Raw genomic sequence first — 20913 nt, forward strand, 5'->3', positions numbered from 1 at the left:
ATAGAAAGCCAGTGATGATTGGCTGCCTTGAATCTTGTGAAGGGGTATGTATCCCTTACCAGTCTGAGGAAGGCTTGGTTTGATCTTTCTTTCCACCACTGCACATATACCCAGAAATGATCTTGTAATATTCCACCTGTAACAGTTTCCCCTTATATTTGTAAAAATTCCATAAAGAAAATACATCCTCATAATAATTTAGTCCCTAACTTTGAATATAATTACTTCCCTGTAATGTCCAAATAGTCTCTTTCCTACCCTACTCATGTCCCCTGCCATGCAAAGTAAGACTAATCTCTTGCACATGTTAAAATATTTGAGACAAATGATTCAACTGGCAGGAAAAGAGAGGAACATCTCCCGGACCCAGAGGAACAAGATCCTGTGCACTTTTAAGTCTTTCTAGAGTGAGAATTTGAGTGATCCTTGAAACTACCCATTGTTCGGGTTTCTTTGAATAGTCTGGGAATACATCATAAGATCTTGTTTTACAGATAAGGAAACCAAGGGCCTAAGAAAGAATTCTTTTTCCCAAGGTCACATGGCTAGTTAGTAACTAAACTTCCAAGTTCACTGCTTGTTATAACCACTCAGAACTGCCATGTCTGAGGAATAGGTTATAATACTGAAAGGTCAGAGCTAAGAACTTTACCCTAACAACAGGAGGGGGAAAAGAGAAGATATAATATTTGAGAAGAAGAGATGAGAAAACCACCACTCATGACCTTTTACCGGAAAAGTTTCTTGGTATCCTAAGCTATATAGACTGGTCTTACTTTTTTTTTTTGATCTTTTTGCCTTTTCTAGGGCCGCTCCCACAGCATATGGAGATTCCCAGGCTAGGGGTCCAATCGGAGCCACAGCCACCAGCCTACACCAGAGCCATAGCAGCGCGGGATCCGAGCCCCGTCTGCAACCCACACCACAGCTCACGGCAATGCCGGATCCTTCACCCACTGAGCAAGGCCAGGGATCGAACCCGCAACCTCATGGTTCCTAGTCGGATTCGTTAACCACTGCGCCATGACGGGAACTCCTAGACCGGTCTTACTTTCAAGAAGATTTGAAATGTACAAGTTAATGTACTATTTACTTTGATGGAGGGCTTTGTTGTGTACCATCAACCTTCTGTGAAATTTATCCATCACTCTGTAGAAGGGCATCTAGAAGGGTGTGTTTCTACTAATTATCTTGGCCATAGTCTAGTCACCTCAAAGAGTATGATACAGTATGGCTGGGTTGTCTGGTCAAGGTTTCACAAAACAAAATCAAGGTGTCAGCCAACTGCATCCTCCGTGGAAGCACAACTGGATAAAGATCAAATTCAGGTTGTTGATACAATTTTTTTCCTTGTGGCTATAGGACTGAGATCCTCAATTTCTTGCTGGCCGTTAGACAAAGACTACTCTCAGCTCCTATAGGCCACTTCCAGGTCTTTGCTATCTAGGCTCCTATATAGGCAGTTCACAACATGGCTGTTCTCATGTCAGATCTCTTCTTTCAAGAAGTTCCATTTAATGGCTCACCTGATTAAAAGAGACCCACCCAGGGTAACCTCCATTCTGATGAACTCAAAGGTGACTGATTGGGAACATTACATCTGCAAAATACCTTCTGCTGTATAAGTTAACCTAAATCATGAGAATGTTATCCCATCACATTCACTAGACCCAGCCCCTACTGAAGGGAAAAGGGTAGGTATTGGGTGGAACCTGCAAGCTCATTCAATATGGTCCCTTTATTTTACAGACCAGGAAACACAGGGTCAGGAAGCTGAACCCAATATTACCCAGTCTAACTGACTGCTTTGAATTCCCAGAGGTCCTGCATATGAAAGGAAATTGACTAGAACTATGTGAGGCATTCAAACTTATAAATAATCTGTTAAGGGAAAGTATATCACCACTATTTGAAACATTTGTTCCATCATAAAGAACACTTGAGAAACATTCTCATGGTGACTTAGAGTGCTGGGGCAAAGAGGACTTCCAGGAATTGTGTACTTTTATAAATGAAGCTCTAGTTAAAAACAGGTTTGTTTTTTCTTTTTAACTTTCCCTTTTCTTTCTGGATAACCCATTCACTTCAGTTAGTTTATTTGTATTTGTTTTCTTAACATAGATATGCTCTGTGAAGGTAGCTACAAGAAAAGGTTAAAACTAAGAAAGGAAAAAAATTCTTTTCTTATGGAAACTTGCATCATGATTCCTAGCATATTTAACTGTTCCAATTGATTTTGGTCCAGTTCGATGCCTTGAATTCTATTATTCCAGAAAGTCCCCTGCAAATTTTCAGGTCATTCTAGAGCTGTGTATGCATGTATGTATGCTAAAAATCTCAACAGTTTTTGTAAGTTATTCAAAACTCCTTCTGCCTGGATTTGCTACACCCCCATGAATTCAGACGTGATTTCACCTTCTATGTATGTGTGTCATCTTGTTTTTAACTGCAAGAAACGTCAGAACTCCTCAGATTATGACTGGCCCCTTCTGCAGGATCTGAGACTATAACAAACTAAGAAGAAAATCATTTGTCCTTCCACTCCAATACTCCTCTCCTTTCTGCAGCCAGCCCTCACCCTAAAATTGTCACACTGATTTGCTCAGTAGAACTTACCACGTGCAGTTAAATTTGCCCTGAAATGCTTTCACCACTAACAGTCAAATGAGCTTGAGTAACTTGATTCAAATACCAAATTGCTGTTCTCAGTCATAAACTAAATGTCAAAAATGTGTTGCGGGTACTTTTCCAATCCTCTAGCTCTGTGACTCCAGCTACTTCCTCTTAAGGGGGTGGAGAGGGTGGAAGTTATTATTAGGGGAAATAACAATAGTCTGACGCAGTCTCACAAAATTTAAGTGTTTTTTTTGTTTGTTTTGTTTTTTTACTGTGGCTGAGATAATGCGTTGCTTAAAAGGCAACTGATGGAAAAAGCAAAGCTTCCTTGCAAATCCAGTATTTACTGCTCTCAGATCTCTTCAACCACTAAAGATCTTAGTTACTAAAGGTGGAAGTGTATCTCTAGAGGAATCATATTTTAAAATCAGCACTTAGGGTACAATTGAGTATAGTCAAAATTTTCCCTGAAAATTCATTAGGAAGATCCTACAATAGAGACGGACATAGTAACCCATGTCTTGTTGAGTCCAAATCTTTTTAGCACCAGATAAAGCATTTGCTTCTTTTTATGGGGCTGGGGAGCTAAGTCATATAGTATAATAAATATATGTGTATATATAACTGCTATGGAAAACAATATGGAAGTTCCTCAGAAAACTAATTATAGAACTGTCATATGATCCAGCAATCCCACTCCTGGACATATATCCAGAGAAAACCATAATTTGAAAAGATATATCCACCCCAATATTCACAGCAGCACTACTTACAATAGCCAAGACATGTAAGCAACCTAAATGTCCACTGACAGATGAATGCATTAAGAAGATATGGTACATAAATATAATGGAACACTATTCAGCCTTAAAAAATGAAATAATGCCAATTATAGCAACATAGATGCAACTAGAGATTCTCATACTAAGTGAAGTAAGTCAGAAAGAGACAGACAAATACCATATGATATCACTTATATGTGGAATCTAAAATATGGCACAAATGAACCTGTCTACAACACAGAAACTGACTCATGGACATGGAGAATAGACTCATGGTTGCCAAGGGTGAGGGAGGAAGGAGTGGAATAGATGGGAGTTTGGAGTTAGTGTATGTGAACTATTGCATTTAGAATGGATAAGCAATGAGGTCCTACTGTATAGCACAGGGAAATATATCCAATCTCCTGGGATGATGGAAGGTAATATGATTAAAAAGAATGTATATATATGACTGCATCACTTTTCTGTATAGCAGAAATTGGCACAACACTACATCAACTATAGTTCAATAAAAAATAAATTCATAAACAAATATATGTACTGTGTCTTTAAAACTAGAATGACCATCAGCAAGATTCTTTTAAGAGACACAGGAGAATTGGGAATGAATGAAAGAAAAACACTCCTATGTCCCCCTCAATATACAGTGGAATAGGCCATCTTGATTCTAAGAGTTGAGGGCCAGATACAAGTGAGGTTTTTCACATACTTAGGGCCAAAATGAAAACTAAAATTTGGTCTTCCTCTTAAACAAACCACTTTAGGAAGGGGCCTCACCTCACCTCCACTTCTATCTTGCTCCCTGTTGCCTCACTCCATTCTAGTGACTATTCCCATCACTCTAGCCAAACAGTATTTTCTAAGGTCCAGCAATGACCTCCCTATCACTTCATCCAATGGACTTGCTTCAGCCTGAATGTGAACTGAGCGCTTGCGGCAGCATTTGGCTTTACCAACCACTAGGATCCTGAGACAATAAACCTCTGGTTTTCTTTTCTCTCACTCTTGTGTCTTTATTGGCTCATCTTCCTCCACTAAATCTTTAAGACACTGAAGTTTTAACTTGGGTCTCTTTCCTTTCTTGCCATAGGTAATCATCTGCACACTCAGGCCTGCAATTAGGATCAGCAAGCCATTAACCCTTTGATAATCCAACCATGCCTATTTTAGGTCTAGACATATGTATCCCACCATCAGCTCAGCAGTTCCAAGTGTCCATCACAAAATGTCATCAACAACTCATGATCCCCCTCCCCAGACTTACTCTTCTAGTCCCTATCTCAAAGGATGGTACCACCTTCCATCTATGTAAAACTGAGTCCCCCCAAGACTGAGTTCCCCTGCCACATTTATGATTAACCTCTCTAACAAAAACTTTATTCCCTTTCTTGTAAGGCACCTGTTCCCTTTCCAGACTGGGGAGTATCAAGGAAAGGAAGGATTGTAACCAAGCAACACCCTTTGGGGCTTTCCCAGGACACCCCCCTGCCACATGTCCCCTGCCTGCCTCTTGTCTGTAGAAAAACTTTAACCTTCTAGGCCTTCCTCAAGGTCTAAAGAGCAAATTTAATTAGAGAAGTGAAAAAATGAAAAATGAAGTAAAAAATGAAGAAACTCAATATAATAAGAGTGTAGCCATTAAACAAAGTCAAGGATGTTTAGTTCCTCCACAAGAGATACAGATAATATTCTGAGCCATATCCTTGAGCTGTTTTGCAGGTACTGAAAATTCCCCCACTCAAGGTGGAAGAAGTTTTTTGTTTTTTGTTTTGTTTTAAAGTGGAAGAAGTTAACTACACGTTATTCACAAGCACAAAGACCCCAGATCAGCTGGAACCAGAAGGGTGATGATGTTGACTTCCAATTTCCTCACCACCAATCAATCATAAGACTGTCCATGAGGTGATCACACACTCTATAGCCCTCTCCCCCTCTCCGTCTTTAAAAACCTTTCCCTGAAAGCCATCAGGTCTTTTGAGCATTAGCCACTCATACTCTTTGCTTGGCCTTGCAATAAATGTTGCACTTTCCTTCACCAAAACCCAGTGTGAGTAGATTGGCTTTATTGCACCTAGGGGAAGAAAACTGAGTTTGGCCTAGTAACCCATTTACACCAGCTAGAAATCTGACCTTCTTCTTTGACCCCCAGGATTTCTCCCCTCTCCACTGCCATCCCCATGCTTCAATGCACAGCATCTCTCACCTGGGCTTATACAACAATCTCAGGTAGTCCCCAGGCTTCCCTCTGACTCTCTGTAGTCCTTTCTTCATATTGCAGTCATGGATATTCTGGACCCATTGAAAATGCACATGCTGGAGGTCCCATCGTGCTGCAGCGGAAATGAATCTGACTAGGAACCATGAGGTTGTGGATTCGATCCCTGGCCTTGCTCAGTGGGTTAAGGATCGGGCATTGCCGTGAGCTGTGGTGTAGGTCGCAGATGTGCCTTGGATCTAGTGTTGGTATGGCTCCAGCGCAGGCCTGTGGCTACAGCTCTGATTAGACACCTAGCCTGGGAATCTCCATATGCCAATGGGTGCAGCCCTAGAAAGGCAAAAGACAAAAAAGAAACAAAGAAAGAAAGAAAATGCACATGCTATCATATCACTCCCCAGGTTAAAATCCTCAAGTGGCTTCCATGGCTCTTAGACCATGATTAAATTTCCTAACTGGGCCTACAAGCTGCTGAATGACCTGGCCCTTCCTACCCTCCTGGCCTCATACCCCACCCCTCCTTCTCTTTATAGTCTTGTTCCACTTCTCTGCCTGGAATTTTCACCCATCCCAATTTCCTACTCTCTCTTCAGGGTGGCTCTCAGCTCATCATAGGCTCATAAAAGGTACCTCTCTGCCCATTCTCACCATTTTTCTTCAACATATTAGAAGTACTATCCAGAGCAATTAGGCAAAAAACAAACATACTAAAAAGCATCCAAATTGTAAGGCCAGAAGTAAAACTGTCACTATTTTTAGATAACATGATATTATATATAGAAAACCTAAAAACTCCACCAAAAAAAACCTATTAGAACTAATCAATTAATCCAGTAAAATGGCAAGGTAAAAAATAAATGTACAAAAAAAACTGTTGCATTTCTATACACTAATAATGAACTATCTGGGAAATTAAGAAAACAATCTCATTCACATGTGCATCAGAAAGAATAAACTATCTAGGAATAAGTTTAACCAAGGAGGTGAAATACATGTGCATTGAAAACTGTAATACATTATTGAAAGAAACTGGAGAAGACACAAATAATGGAAAGATATTCTGTGCTCATGGATTATTAGAAGAATTAATATTGTTAAAATATCCATACCACCCAAAGTAATCTACAGATTCAAAGTAATCTACAGATTCAAAGCAATCTATAGATTCAATGCAATTCCTACCAAGTTCCAATGCCATTTTTCACAAAATAAAACAAGCAATCCTGAAATCTGTATGGAACCACAAAGACCCTTAGTAGCCAAACTAATTCTGAGAAATAAGAATGAAGATGGATGTATTCCTGATTCCAAAGATTATGATAAAGCTATAGTAATCAAAACAGCATGGTACTGGAATAAAAACAAACATATAGATCAATGGAACAGAATAGAGAGCCCAGGAAAAATCCCTGCATATATGGTCAAATAATTTACAATAAATAAACTGAGAGTATGCAATGAAAAAAGGATAGTCTCTTTATTAATTGGTGTTGGGAAAATTAGGCACATGCAAAAGAATGAAATTGGACCACCATATCTTAAATCCTATACAAAAATTAACTCGAAATGGATTAAATACTTGAATTTAAGACCTGAAATCATAAAATCCCTAGGTAATCACCTTGATAGCAGTCTTAGCTCTGATTTTTTTGGATTTAACACCAAAAGAAGGCAACAAAAGTAAAAATAAGCAAGCTGGACTAAATCAAACTAAAAAGCTTCTGCACAACAAAAGAAACAATAAACAAAATGAAAAGTCAACCAATGGAATGGGAGAAAATATTTGCATATCATGTATCTGATAAGGAGCTATACGCAAAATATACAAAGGGAAAAATAATAAACAATCTGATTTAAAAATAGGCAGAAGATATGAAGAGGCGGTTTTTCAAAGAAGACATTCAGATGGCAAGGTACCTTAAGTCAAATATACAAGGTACATGAAAAGATGTTCAACATCACTAATCATCAGCAATATTCAAATCAAAACCACAGTAAGATATCACAATAAAACCTCACACATGTTACGATGGCTGTGAGCAAAAAGCTAAGAAATTGGTTGGTGAGGATGCAGAGAAAAGAGAACACTTATGCACTGTTGGTAGTAATGTACATTGGTGCAACTACTATGGAACCACTATGGGCAACAGTATGCAGGTTCCTCAAAAAACTAAAAATAGAACTACCATACGATCCAGCAATTCCTCTCTTCTGTATTTACCCAAAGAAAATGAAAATTCCAAATTGAAAAGATATATGCACCCCCATGTTCACTGCATTATATACAATAGCCAAGACATGGAAACAACTCAAATGTCCACCGACAGATGAATGAATAGAGAAAACATTATACACACACACACACACATACAAACACACAGGAATGTAATTCAGCCATACCATTAGTGACAACACAGATGGGCCTTGAGGACTTCACGTTAAGTAAAACGAGTCAGACAGAGAATGACAAATACAGTATTATCTCATTTTGTTGTGGAATCTTAAAAAAAAAATGAGGTCATATCCACAGAGCACAGAGGTGGAGGGTTGGGGAATTTGGGGGCAAAATGGCTATAGGGATCAAAAGGTACAAAGTTCCAGTTATAAAGTCAGTCAGTCCCAGGGATGTCACGTACAGCATGGTGACTATAATCAATAATATGGTATGGAGTATTTGAAAGTTAGGGCCACATATGCAGCATATGGAAGTTCTCAGGCTAAGGGTTGAATAGGAGCTGCAGCTGCTGGCCTGCACCAACCATAGCAACATGGGATCCGAGCCACATCTGCAACCTACAGCACAGATGATGGCAATGCTGGATCCTCAGTCCACTTAGTAAATCCAGGGATCAAACCTGCATCCTCATGGATACTAGTTGGGTTCCTTACCGCTGAGCCACACGGTGAACTCCAAGAGAATAGATCTTAAAATTCTCAACACAAGAAAAAAAAAAATTCTGTAATTATATGTGATGATAGGTGTTAACTAGATTTGTTGCGGTGATCACTTTACAATATATACCAATATTGAAGCCTTATGTTTTATATCTGAAACTAATATAAAGTTCTATGTCAATTATATCTCAATTTAAAATGAAAAGGGCTCTCTCTTTCCAAGAATGTAGTTATTCAGTTCCCACTATTAGATGTTCCCATGACATCACATTTTCTTCATAGCAGTTATTGCTGCTTATATTTAGATACTTGTGCAACTTTTATTGAAGTATAGTTAATTTACAATGTTTTGTTAATTTCAACTGTACAGTGAAGTGATTAAGTTATATACATATATATACACATTCCTTTTAAGATTCTTTTCCATTATAGGTTATTATAAGATATTGAATATAATTCCCCATGTTATACAGTAGAGGTTTGTTGTTTGTCTTTTTAATATATAGTAGTATGTATATGCTAATCCCAAACTCCTAATTTAACCCTTCCCCCTCTCCCTTTGGTAACCATAAGTTTGTTTTCTATGTATCTGTGTCTATTTCTATTTTGTAATTAAGTTCACTTGTATCATTTTTAAGATTCCACATATAAATGATATCAGATTGTATTTGTCTTTCTCTGCCCAACTTACTTCACTTAATATGATAATCTCTAGGTCCATCCATGCTGCTGCTTGTGTGACTTTTATTTATGCTTCACCCTCCATTCGACTATAAATTTCGCAAGGAATGGGATGGCATTCATCCTTGAGTCCCTAGAACCTGGCACATATCGGCCACATGGATGGGGCCTCTTTGGTGAAGGAATTAATTCCTTGGTTTTAATGAACAGACTATGCTGAAGTTCAAGGCTAGCCTTCCCCTTCCTTGTTTCTATTTCCTCCTCCCCATGCACAGCTTTAGGCAAAGCATATAACTTGCTGTGGAAAAAATATCAAGTAAAAGAGACAGTGGCTGTTCTCAGAGAACCTAGAATAGCTAGTGTGCAGTCCTGATGGGAATTATAGGTCACCAGGGACAGTGTCTTTCCAAGCCTCGCAATGACAGAATTCCTTGTATCAATGGTTATGAACAGTAGAGCATGACAGTGTCTGGGCTCATCCAAATGCTGAATGAGTGGGTAGCTTCTGAGAGCTTTTCTTACCCTACTCACATCACAGCAGAAATGACTATGGCTCTGTTAAAATCATGCCTAACATTTTCTCAAGTGCTGTTTTCTCTCTGTAGGCCTGCATTTCCCCCCAGGAGATCCCTTAGGATACTAATTCTATAGTTTACTTTGGGCCAAAAGGTTTCCATCATCATATAATTTTGAGAAACACTGTATTAAACAAAACTGAAATTTCCCCCCATAGAATTTCTCAGAATCTTTAGTGTACTAACGTGCACGACAAATCTCTGAGAATATTATGTATTTCCCCAGTTTTTATAACTGTGGAATCCTCTTTTTAAGAAATATTTTTGGGGACTAAGTATCATGAGAACACATGTGGGTAAACACTCTGTTGGGAGTTTTAAGACACACTGAAGGGATCCTGTATGCCTGTAAGCCCAGCTGCAACAGAAATTTAAGTCAGAGCCAAAGGTGATGCTTCAAAGTATAAACATCCAAACTGTTAGGTCAGGTATAGATCTTTAGATTCTCATTTTCTTAATTCCATTTGTAAAATTAATTGAATATGGCAGAGAGTATATTTTATCTTAAAGCTACCTGCACTCTCAAAGCTCATTCTGTGGATCTTCATTTCCATGTTCAATTCCCCCCCTCCCCACCCCCCACAGCTAGTTTATATTTTAGTCATGGTCAGATTGCATGTGTCTGAATCTCCCGTCCTTCCAAGCCATATATGGACCAATATTTGTCTGTTATCTTTCTGTAGAACAAATATATGAAACATGTTTACAAGTCCCCGAGATGGAAGTTCATCATGGCAGCCAGCCATTATTGCTCTCTGCTCAGTAGGATTTCAGCCAAACCACACACAACTTTGCACCCAAGCTCATATAGCCGATAGGCAGTTAGTACCTCCAAGAAATACACCCACTTTGGTTTGCTTTCCTTTCAAGGGCAAATCCAAACAGACTTCTAAGGTATTATGAGAATCCTAACTTAGGGGACTTCATTATAGCCACCAAATGTAAGTATGCTTAGAGTTAATGGCATTTTCTAAGTATTGGCAGATTTGGATGGAACTGTGTATAATCCTTTCATCTCAGCCTACCTCTTTCTCTGTTAATGGCATTTCTTTTTTGAGTCTTCTTTTCCAGCTTGATGTTTCTCTGAAGACAAATTCTGATGAGAACTTCATGCCAGTAGTATTTTCTTCTTCACTTACATCTTTGAATTTCAAATGTTCTGGCACTTATCTTTGGCTACCTGTAGCTATTAACCCTTCCATCTCATGGCTTAAAGATCAATATACATTTTTGTTGTTGTTGTTAAAAGTACAGGGGAGAAAAAATAAAGGTGACTGACACTATGATCTACCTATACACATTTTCTTTACCCCAGGTACATCTTTAACTATTGAATCTAATGTTCTTTGACTCAATTATAGGTGAAATTTCCACGTGCATTCTCTTGCCCACAGGACCAATTATCCAATACTGTATATTCCTGCCCTCCAGTAAATACCATGCATAATAGAATTAGACTGTTTGCCAGGCAGCCCATAAACAAACATGGCTTTGAGTCTAATGGATTAAAAGTTCAAAGTTTTATGGTTTCAGGAAGATAAAAGGGACAAAAATATGCTTTGTTGCTCTACTGCTCCTCAGCCATAAGCTTGGAAAAGCCAATCAATTATGATAGATATAGACAGAGGCCAATCAATTATGATAGATATAGACAGAGGCAAACAAAATATCACTTCTGAAATAGGGCCTGATAACCTTAGAGAGAGAACAATAGTCCTTGGCCCATCGACATGAATGGATAAAGAAGATGTGAGATATAGATAGAGATATATAGATATAATGCAATACTACTCAGCCATAAAAAATAATGAAATAATGCCATTTGCAGCAACATGAACTGACCTAGAGATTCGCAGACTGAGTGAAATATGTCAGAGAGAGATAAATATCATATGACATCACTTACATGCAAAATCTAATAAATATTACACAAAAGAGCTTACTTATAAAACAGAAACAAACTCACAGATTTCAAAACCAATCTTATGGTTACCATAGGTGAAACCATTGGGGGGAGGGAAGAATTGGGAGGGTGGGAAGAGTTGTATAAAAAAAGATGATTAATGAGAACCTACTGTATAGCACAGGAACATCTACTCAACAGTTTTTAATAACCTATATGGGAAAAAAAGAATGGATGTATTTATATGTAGGACTGATTCACTTTTCTGTACACCTGAAATGAATGTGACATTGTAAGTCACTTTTATGCCAATAAAATTAAATTTTAAAAAATTAAATTTTAAAAAATAATAGGAGGGAGTTCCCGTCGTGGCGCAGTGGTTAACGAATCCGACTAGGAACCATGAGGTTGTGGGTTCGGTCCCTGCCCTCGCTCAGTGGGTTAAGGATCCGGCTGTGGTGTAGGTCACAGACGCGGCTCGGATCCCGAGTTGCTGTGGCGCTGGCAGAGGCCGGTGGCTACAGCTCCGATTGGACCCCTAGCCTGGGAACCTCTATATGCCGTGGAAGCGGCCCAAAGAAATAGCAAAAAAAAAAAGCCAAAAAAAAAAAATAATAATAATAGGAATTTTCTCACTAAAAAAAAAATGGAGTCCTTGGCCCCTTTCAAAGAATAAGTTTGAAGGAATCAAGAATGTATAAAAAAAATCTGATTAAGAAAATCTCGACAGGACAGAAGATTCTGCATTTCTAACTAGCACCTAGAGGTCTAAGCTGATGCTTTAGCTTCTGACCCCAAGTTGACTAACGATTTAAAAATGGTAGAAAAATCAGGGCCTACCCTAGATTTTCTGTATTAGAAGCTAAAGGTAAACAAGAAAAATCAGGGCCTACCCTAGATTTTCTGCATTAGAAGCTAAAGGTAAACAAGATTCCAGGTGGTTCACATGCACATTAAAGTTTAAAAAGCGCTGATCTAAACAACTACTCCTAAGTCCTTTTTCCTAAGGGCCTTCTCATTTTACTTGGCTTTTCGTTATTACCTTGGCTGGAACAGTTGTAGTTAGAAGCTGTTATGCTCTTTTTATGGATTTTGCTAGCTAAATAATTTGTGGCCATTTATAAGTAGGTTGTGTTACATATATACATTCTTTAAAAGGAATTAAACATTTATTGCCTGTTCTCTAGGTACTGGATACTGTGCTGGGTACAATGTTGCAAAGAGGACTAAGATGTAGTCTCTAGCCTCAGGAAATCACAGCCTTTGGCTGGGATGGTCCTGGCCCAGATTTAACAGATGGGGTATCACTTATACAAAAGGAGGTAATTTTGCCATGAGGTTTATTCATTTCATTCTCTGATAATTAAAAGGATGACACTGATGTTTCCCAGCTTGCCATGAAGCCCATAAGTAAGTAATTCTATACAGACCTGCCGTATCCCAACAAAAACATTTCATAGGTAAGGACTTCACATCAACAAATACCATCACAAAGTTCAGCAATCGAGCTGATCTATAAGATTGGCTCAAGTCATTTTCCCCTGGTGTGTCCTCTGCAGGGGTGTGAAGGGAGCTGGACTGCAGATCAGCTGTTAACTCTTTCCTTCCCACTTGCACATATGTGTCATGCTGGGAGTTGGCTGGTGAAGTACACTCTTTCTAGAATGTGGGCTTTTCAGAGGCAGAAGGGGTGGAGAGACTGATTCTTAAGAGGTGTATGTGTTAACTATTAGACCTTATTCTAACAAAACACATCCTGGAAATGTAGCATCAGAATCAGGGGAAGCACTTAATAAATAATTTCCAAAAGATTGAAAATGTAAATCTGCTTTAGGGCAAACAGTTTAGAACACACAAGAATGTTCTTGGGGACATTCATGCTCACCCTCTTCCATACTGGTGGGAGCACACTCCTTGTGAAGGATTCATCATGCACAGTAAAAAAAAAAAAAAAAAAAAAAAAGGCAGGATATGGCCTGACCTCTATCTGGCAGGGGCTAGTTGTTAGAAGTGCTGGTGTGACTACTAGTAATAAATGGCTCTCTGTTTATTCACGCTTCAAAAATTATTGTGATAATTCAGCTTTGCAAAATGGATTCAGATGTTTAATGCTCCACTGAGAATTAATGGATTTGTTTAATGTTCAAAACCCATTAGCAAAATAGAGATTATTTTGGGGACCAATTCTTCCACATTCTGAGGCTCTACAGAGCACCTATAAAAGATACACTTCAACAGGTGCCATTTGCAACTTTCTACCATCTAAGATGGTCCACGGAAATAGGAAATACTACTAAAACTCTTTCCTGGCAATGGCTCCTATTAAGTATGTTTCGTTTGGGTGCTAATTAAATGGATTTTTGCTTTGCTGGATCTGTGAAATAACTCCATTTCTGGTTTTAGCTCTTTCAGACAACCCATAGCTCTACTGATTTGTCTCCTTTTCTTTTGCTTTTTTTTAAGGCCACACCCATGGCAATATGGAAGTTCCCAGGCTAGGGGTCGAATTGGAGCTACATCTGCCAGACCATGCCACAGCCATGGCAAAATGGTATCTGAGCCACATCTGCAATCCACACCTGGCTCACAGCAATGCCAGATCCCTGACCCACTGAGTGGGGCCAGGGATCGAACCCTCATCCCCAAGGTTACCAGTCAGATTCATTTCCACTGTGCCACAAGGGAAACTCCCTCCTTTTTTATATATATTAAAAAAGGATTCCCGAGTCTACGACCAGCTACCAAGTATTTCCATGGTGGGAGAGAAGGGCAGACCTTTGAGATGATGATTAGAAATAAGAAATGTCACTGGAAGGCAGCTGGGGAAAGAAGAGTTGTTTTGTGTAGTATAATAACACTCATAAGGCAAAAGTAAAAGGGCATGTTTGCATCTACAAATAATGGTTCTACAAAGATAAAATGAACAAAGCAGCAACTCACAGCTAACACAAAGATTAGATTCCTTCTTCCCAGGTGAGGAAAAGTCTTGGCTGTACTGGAAAAAGCTCTTGCCACCAAAAATCCAGTGAAATAGATGGTGGAATGTTGAGATTATATCGGGGATTTCTCTCTCCAGGTTGGGAAATGAAGGACCTTTGAAATTCACACATCTCTGTGCAAATCTATGCACCTCCCATAAAGCCTGAGAATGGGCCTTGAACTGCTAAAAACCAGACAGCAGGGCCCAAATGGAGTTGCTTATGCTAAGCCCCACATCAGCAAACCAAGACTTCATTACAGTTTCAGCTCTCCAAGCAATGGAATCTTAAACCAGTCAATTAGGAAACTTTCTGATCAGCACTAGTTAGATAATATGCCTGACAGATCTCTGCTATCCCCTGAAGGAGAGTAACCTTGCAATAACCAATGCACTTTTTGGCCTAGTATAACTTCCTTGGTCCTATTTCCTTCCGCCTATGAAACTCTTTCACTTAGTACAGCTACTTTCTGTCTGCTGCACTGGACAATGCCTTTCAGGAATCAGTGAATAAGCCAGGAAGACCTTTCAAAGTGACTCACTGAATTTGTGTTTTTCTAACAGAACCCAAAATGACGCAAGCAAAGCTCATACAATGACAAAGAATAAAGACATGAGACAAAATAAAACAAATTGTGACTTATGTTACTTATGCAATTTTTTGATACTTTAAAAATGTTGGACGGGATTAAGATGTCAGACTAGAAGGACTGGAGCTCAACTTCTCTCATATAAACAACAAAATTACAATCAAATGCTGAACAACCTTCAACCAAGTGGACTGGAAACTTTCAAAGTGATATCCTACTCCAGAAGACAAACAGGAGACCACATCAAGAGGTAGGAGGGGTGATTACGTGATATAAGCAACCCCATATCTCACAGTTGGGAAGCCCAGACTGAAAAGTAACTGTATGACAGAGACTCACCTACAGGAGTGAGAGTTCTGAGCCCTACATCAAGTCCTCATGCCTGGGGGTGTGGCATTAGGAGAAAGAGCCCATTCTTGAAAGGCTCACAAAGGCATTCATATGCACTGGGTCCCAGGGCAAAGCAGAGGCTCCACAGGAATCTGTGTCAGACTGGAATGCAGTTCTTAGAGGCTTGCCTGGGAAAACAGGGGGTGACTGTGGCCCATTTTGGGGGAAGGACATTGGAGGCAAAGCTCTCAGGAGTATTTCATCAGTGTGTGTTTCTCTGGAGGTGGCCATTCTGGGAAAATCTGGCTCCACCCATCAGTGCTGATAAGCCCCAGGCCAAACAATCCAGGTGGGATCACAACCCCACCCATCAGAAAACAGGCTGCCTAAAGTCCCCCCAGGCACACAGGCCAGCTGCCTCTAATCTCACCCAAAGACCCACCAGAGGGATAGGAATCAGCTCCGCCTACAGGTGGGCAGGTACCAGTCCCTCCCATCAGGAAGCCTACAGCAAGCCCCCATACCAACTTCAGCCACAAGGGGAGCAAACATCAGAACTAAAAGAGGTTACAACTCTACTGTCTGCAAAAAGAACACCATGCCAAGAACCTATAAAAATGAAAATGCAGAAAACTATAACTCAGATAAGGGAGAAAGAAAAAAAACCCAGAAAAACAGCTAAATGATCTGGAGATTATCAGGGTCCAGGAAAAGACTTTAGACCAATGATGCTGAAGATGATGCAAGACATTGGAAATAAAATGGAGGCAAAGATTGATAATTTACAGCAAACAATGAGCAAAGAAATATAAGATTAAAATACAGCAACTGAAATAAAAAATTCATTAGAAGCAACAGCAGAATACAGGAGGCATAAGAATGACTAAGCGAGGTGAAGGAAAGACTAGTGGAAATCATGGATGCAGAACAGAAAAAAGAAAAAAGACTAAAAAGAAATGAAGAGAGTCTCAGAGAACTCTGAGACAACATTAAATGCACCAACATCCATATTAGAGGGGTACCAGAAAGAGAAGAGAGAGAGAAAGGGACAGAAAAAATATTCAAAGACATAACAGACAAAAATTTTCCTAAAATGGGAAAGCAACCACTCACTCAAATCCAGGAAGCACAACAAGTACTATATAAAATAAACTCAAGGATGAACACCCTGAGACACATCAAACTGACCAAAATTAAAGACAAAGAGAAAATCTTGAAAGCAGCTAGGTAAAAGAAACAAATAACATACAAGGGAACCCCGTTAAGGTTATCAGCAGATTTTTCAGCAGAAACTCTGCAGGCCAGAGGGGAGTGACATATACTTAACATGATGAAAGGAATAAACCTCCAACCAAGATTCCTCTACCCAGCAAGGCTCTCATTCAGATTTGAAGGAGAAATCAAAAGCTTTACAAATAAGGAAGAGCTAAGAGAATTCAGCAACACTAAACCAGCTTTGCAAAAAACACTTAAGGAACTTCTCTAGGCAGAAAAGAAAAGGCTACAACTAGAAACAAAGATAACACAAACAACAAGGCTCACCAGTAAAGGAATGTATACAGTAAAGATAGGAAATCATCCATGCATGGTTATGTTATTAAAATCAGAAATTATGAGAAGAGGAGGGTACAAATGCAGGAGGGTACAAAATCAGGAGATGAACTTGCAATTAAGAGACCAACAACTTAAAACAATCTCGTGTATATATAGACTCCTATATCAAAACTTCAGGGCAACTACAAACAAAAAATCTACAACTGATAAACAAACAAATAAGAAAAATCAATGCAAATACAACACTAAAGATAATCATCAAATCACAAGAGGAAAGAACAAGAGACGAAGGGAAGAAAAAAGGGCAAGAAAAACAAATCCAAAACAGTTAATAAAATGGCAATAAGAACATACATAACAATAATTACCTTAAATGTTAATGGACTAAACACCTCAACCAAAAGACATAGACTGGCTGAATGGATACAAAAACAAGATGCATATACATGCTGTCTTCAAGAGATCCACATCACGTCTAGGGAAACATGCAAACTGAAAGTGAGAGGATGGAAGAAAATATTCCATGCAAACAGGAATCAAAAGAAAGCTGGAGTTGCAAGAAAAAATAGACATTAAAATGAAGAAAATTTTAAGGGACAGGAAGGTCACTACGTAATGATCAAAGGATCATTCGAAGAAGATATTACAATCTTAAATATATATACACCCAACATAGGGTCACCTCAATATATAAGGCAACTGCTAACAACCTTAAAAGGACAACTCGAAATAACACAATAATAGTGGGGGACTTTAACATCCCACTTACAGCAATGGGCAGATCAATCAGACAGAAAATCCATAAGAAAACACAGGCCCTGAATGAAGCATTAAACTAGATGGACTTAATAGATATTTATAGGAAATTCCAACCAAAATAACAGAATACACATCTTCTCAAGCGAACATGGAACATTCTCTAAGATTGATCACATCCTGGGCTACAAATCAAACTTCAATAACTTTAAGAAAATTGAAATCATATCAAGCATCCTTTCTGACCACAACGCTAAATGAATAGAAATCAACAAAAAGAAAAATACTGCAAAAAACACAAGCACATGGAGACTAAACAACATGCTACTAACAACCAATGGATCACTGCAGAAATCAAAAGAGGAAATTAAAAAATACCTAGAAGCAAATGACAACAAAACACTACACTCCAAAACCTATGGGATGCAGCAAAAGCAGTTCTTAGAGGGAAGTTTATAGCAATAAAAGCCTACCTCAGGAAACAAGAAACAGCTCAAATAAACAAGCTAACTTTACACCTAAAGCAGCTAGAGAAAGAACAGACAAAACCCAAAGTTAGCAGAGGGAAAGAAATCATAAGATCAGAGAAGAAATCAATGAAATAGAAATGAAGAAAACCACAGAAAAGATCAATGAAATGAAAAGCTGGCTCTTGGAAAAGATCAACAAAATTGATAAACCCTTAGCCAGACTTATCAAGAAAAAAAGAGAGAGGACACATCAATAAAATTAGAAATGACAAAGTAGAAGTTACAATGGATATCACAGAAATACAATGGATCCCAAGAGACTACTACATGCAACTATATGCCAATAAAATGGATGACCTAGAAGAAAGGGACAATTTCTTAGCAAAGCACAATCTTCCAAGACTAAACCAAGATGAAATAGAAAAGATGAACAGACCAATCACAAGTACTTTTATTAAAAAACTTCCAACAAACAAAAGTCCAGGACCAGATGGCTTCACAGGCAAATTCTAACAAACATTTAGAGAAGAGCTAACACCTATCCTTCTGAAACAATTCCAGAAAATTACAGAGGAAGGAACACTTGCAAACTCATTTTATGAGGCCACCATCACCCTGATACCAAAACCAGACAAAGACACCACAAAAAAGAAAACTACGGGCCAGTTTCACTGATGAACATAGATGCAAAAATCTTCAATAAAATACTAGAAGAGTTCCCGTCGTGGCTCAGTGGTTAACAAATTCAACTAGGAACCATGAGGTTGTGGGTTCGATCCCTGGCCCTGCTCACTGGGTTAGGGATCCGGCGTTGCCATGAGCTGTGGTGGAGGTTGCAGACACAGCTTGGATCCCCACATTGCTGTGCCTGTGGTGTAGGCTGGTGGCTAAAGCTCCAATTCAACCCCTAGCTTGGGAACCACAATATGCCACGGGAGCAGCCCAAGAAAGGGCAAAAAGACAAAAATAAAAAATAAAATAAAATAAAATAAAATACTAGCAAACCTAATCCAACAATGCATTAAATGGATTGTACATCATGATCAAGGGGCATTTATCCCAGGGATGCAAGGGTTCTTCAAAATCCACAAATCCATCAGTGTGATACACGACATTAACAAACTGAAGAAAAAAAAATATGGTCCTCTCAATAGAGGCAGAAAAAGCCTTTGACAAAATCCAACATCCATTTCTGATAACAACCCCTGAGAAAGTGGACATAGAGGGAACCTGCCTCAACATGATAAAGGCCATATATGACAAACCCAGAGCTAACATCATTCTCAAAGGTGAAAGGCTGAAAGAATTCCTGCTGAGATCAGGAGCAAGAAATGGATGTCCACACTCACCACTACTATTCAACATAGTTCTGGAAGTTCTAGCCATGGCAATCAGATAAGTAGAAGAAGAAAAGGGAATCCAAATTGGAAAGGAAGAAGTAAAACTATCACTATTTGCAGATAACATGATCCTATACCTAGAGAATTCTAAAGATGTTACCAGAAAACTGTTAGAGCTCATCCATGAATTTGGCAAAGTCACAGGATACAAAATTAATACACAGAAACCAACTGCCTTTCTATATACTAACAATGAAAGATCAGAAAGAGAAATTAGGAAAGCAATCCCGTTTACCATCACATCCAAAAGAATAAAATACCTAGGAGTAAACGTACCTAAAGAGACAAAAGACCTGTACGCTGAAAATTATAAGACCTTGATGAAAGAAATCAAAGATGACACAAATAGATGGAAAGACATACCATGCTCTTGGATTGGAAGAGTCAATATTATCAAAATGACTATACTACCCAAGGCAATCTACAGATTCAATGCAATCCCTATCAAATTACCAAGGACAGTTTTCACAGAACTGGAACAAAATCTTTCAAAGTTTGTTTGGAAACGCAAAAGACCCAGAATAGCCAAAGACATCCTAAAGAAGAAAAAGGGAGCTGGAGGAGGCAGGCTCCCGGACTTCAGACTATACTACAAAGCAACAGTCATCAAAACCGCATGGTACTGGCACAAAGACAGAAATATAGATCAGTGGAACAGGATAGAAAGCCCAGAAGTAAACCCACGCACCTACAGTCAACTCATCTATGAGAAAGGGGGCAAGAATATACAAGGGTGAAAAGACAGCCTGTTCAATAAGTGGTGCTGGGAAAACTGGACAGCCACATGGAAAAGAATGAAATTAGAACACTCCCTAACACCACACACAAAAATAAACTCAAAATGGATGAAAGACCTAGATTTAAGACCAGACACCATAAAACTCTTAGAGGAAAACATAGGCCAAACACTCTCCGACAAAAACCACAGCAACATGTTTTCAGATCCACCTCCTAGAGTAACGACAATAAAAACAAAAATAAACAAATGGGACATAACTAAACTGAAAGGTTTCTGCACAGCAAAGGAAACCCTAATCAAAATGAAAAGACAACCCACAGAATGGGAGAAAATCTTTGCAAGTGAATCAACTGACAAGGGATTAATCTCCAAAATTTATAAACACCTCCTGTAGCTCCCTACCAAAAAAACAAACATCCCCATCAAAAAG

The sequence above is a fragment of the Sus scrofa genome, chromosome X (assembly GCF_000003025.6).
Source record: "Sus scrofa isolate TJ Tabasco breed Duroc chromosome X, Sscrofa11.1, whole genome shotgun sequence".
In the NCBI taxonomy this organism is placed as follows: domain Eukaryota; kingdom Metazoa; phylum Chordata; class Mammalia; order Artiodactyla; family Suidae; genus Sus; species Sus scrofa.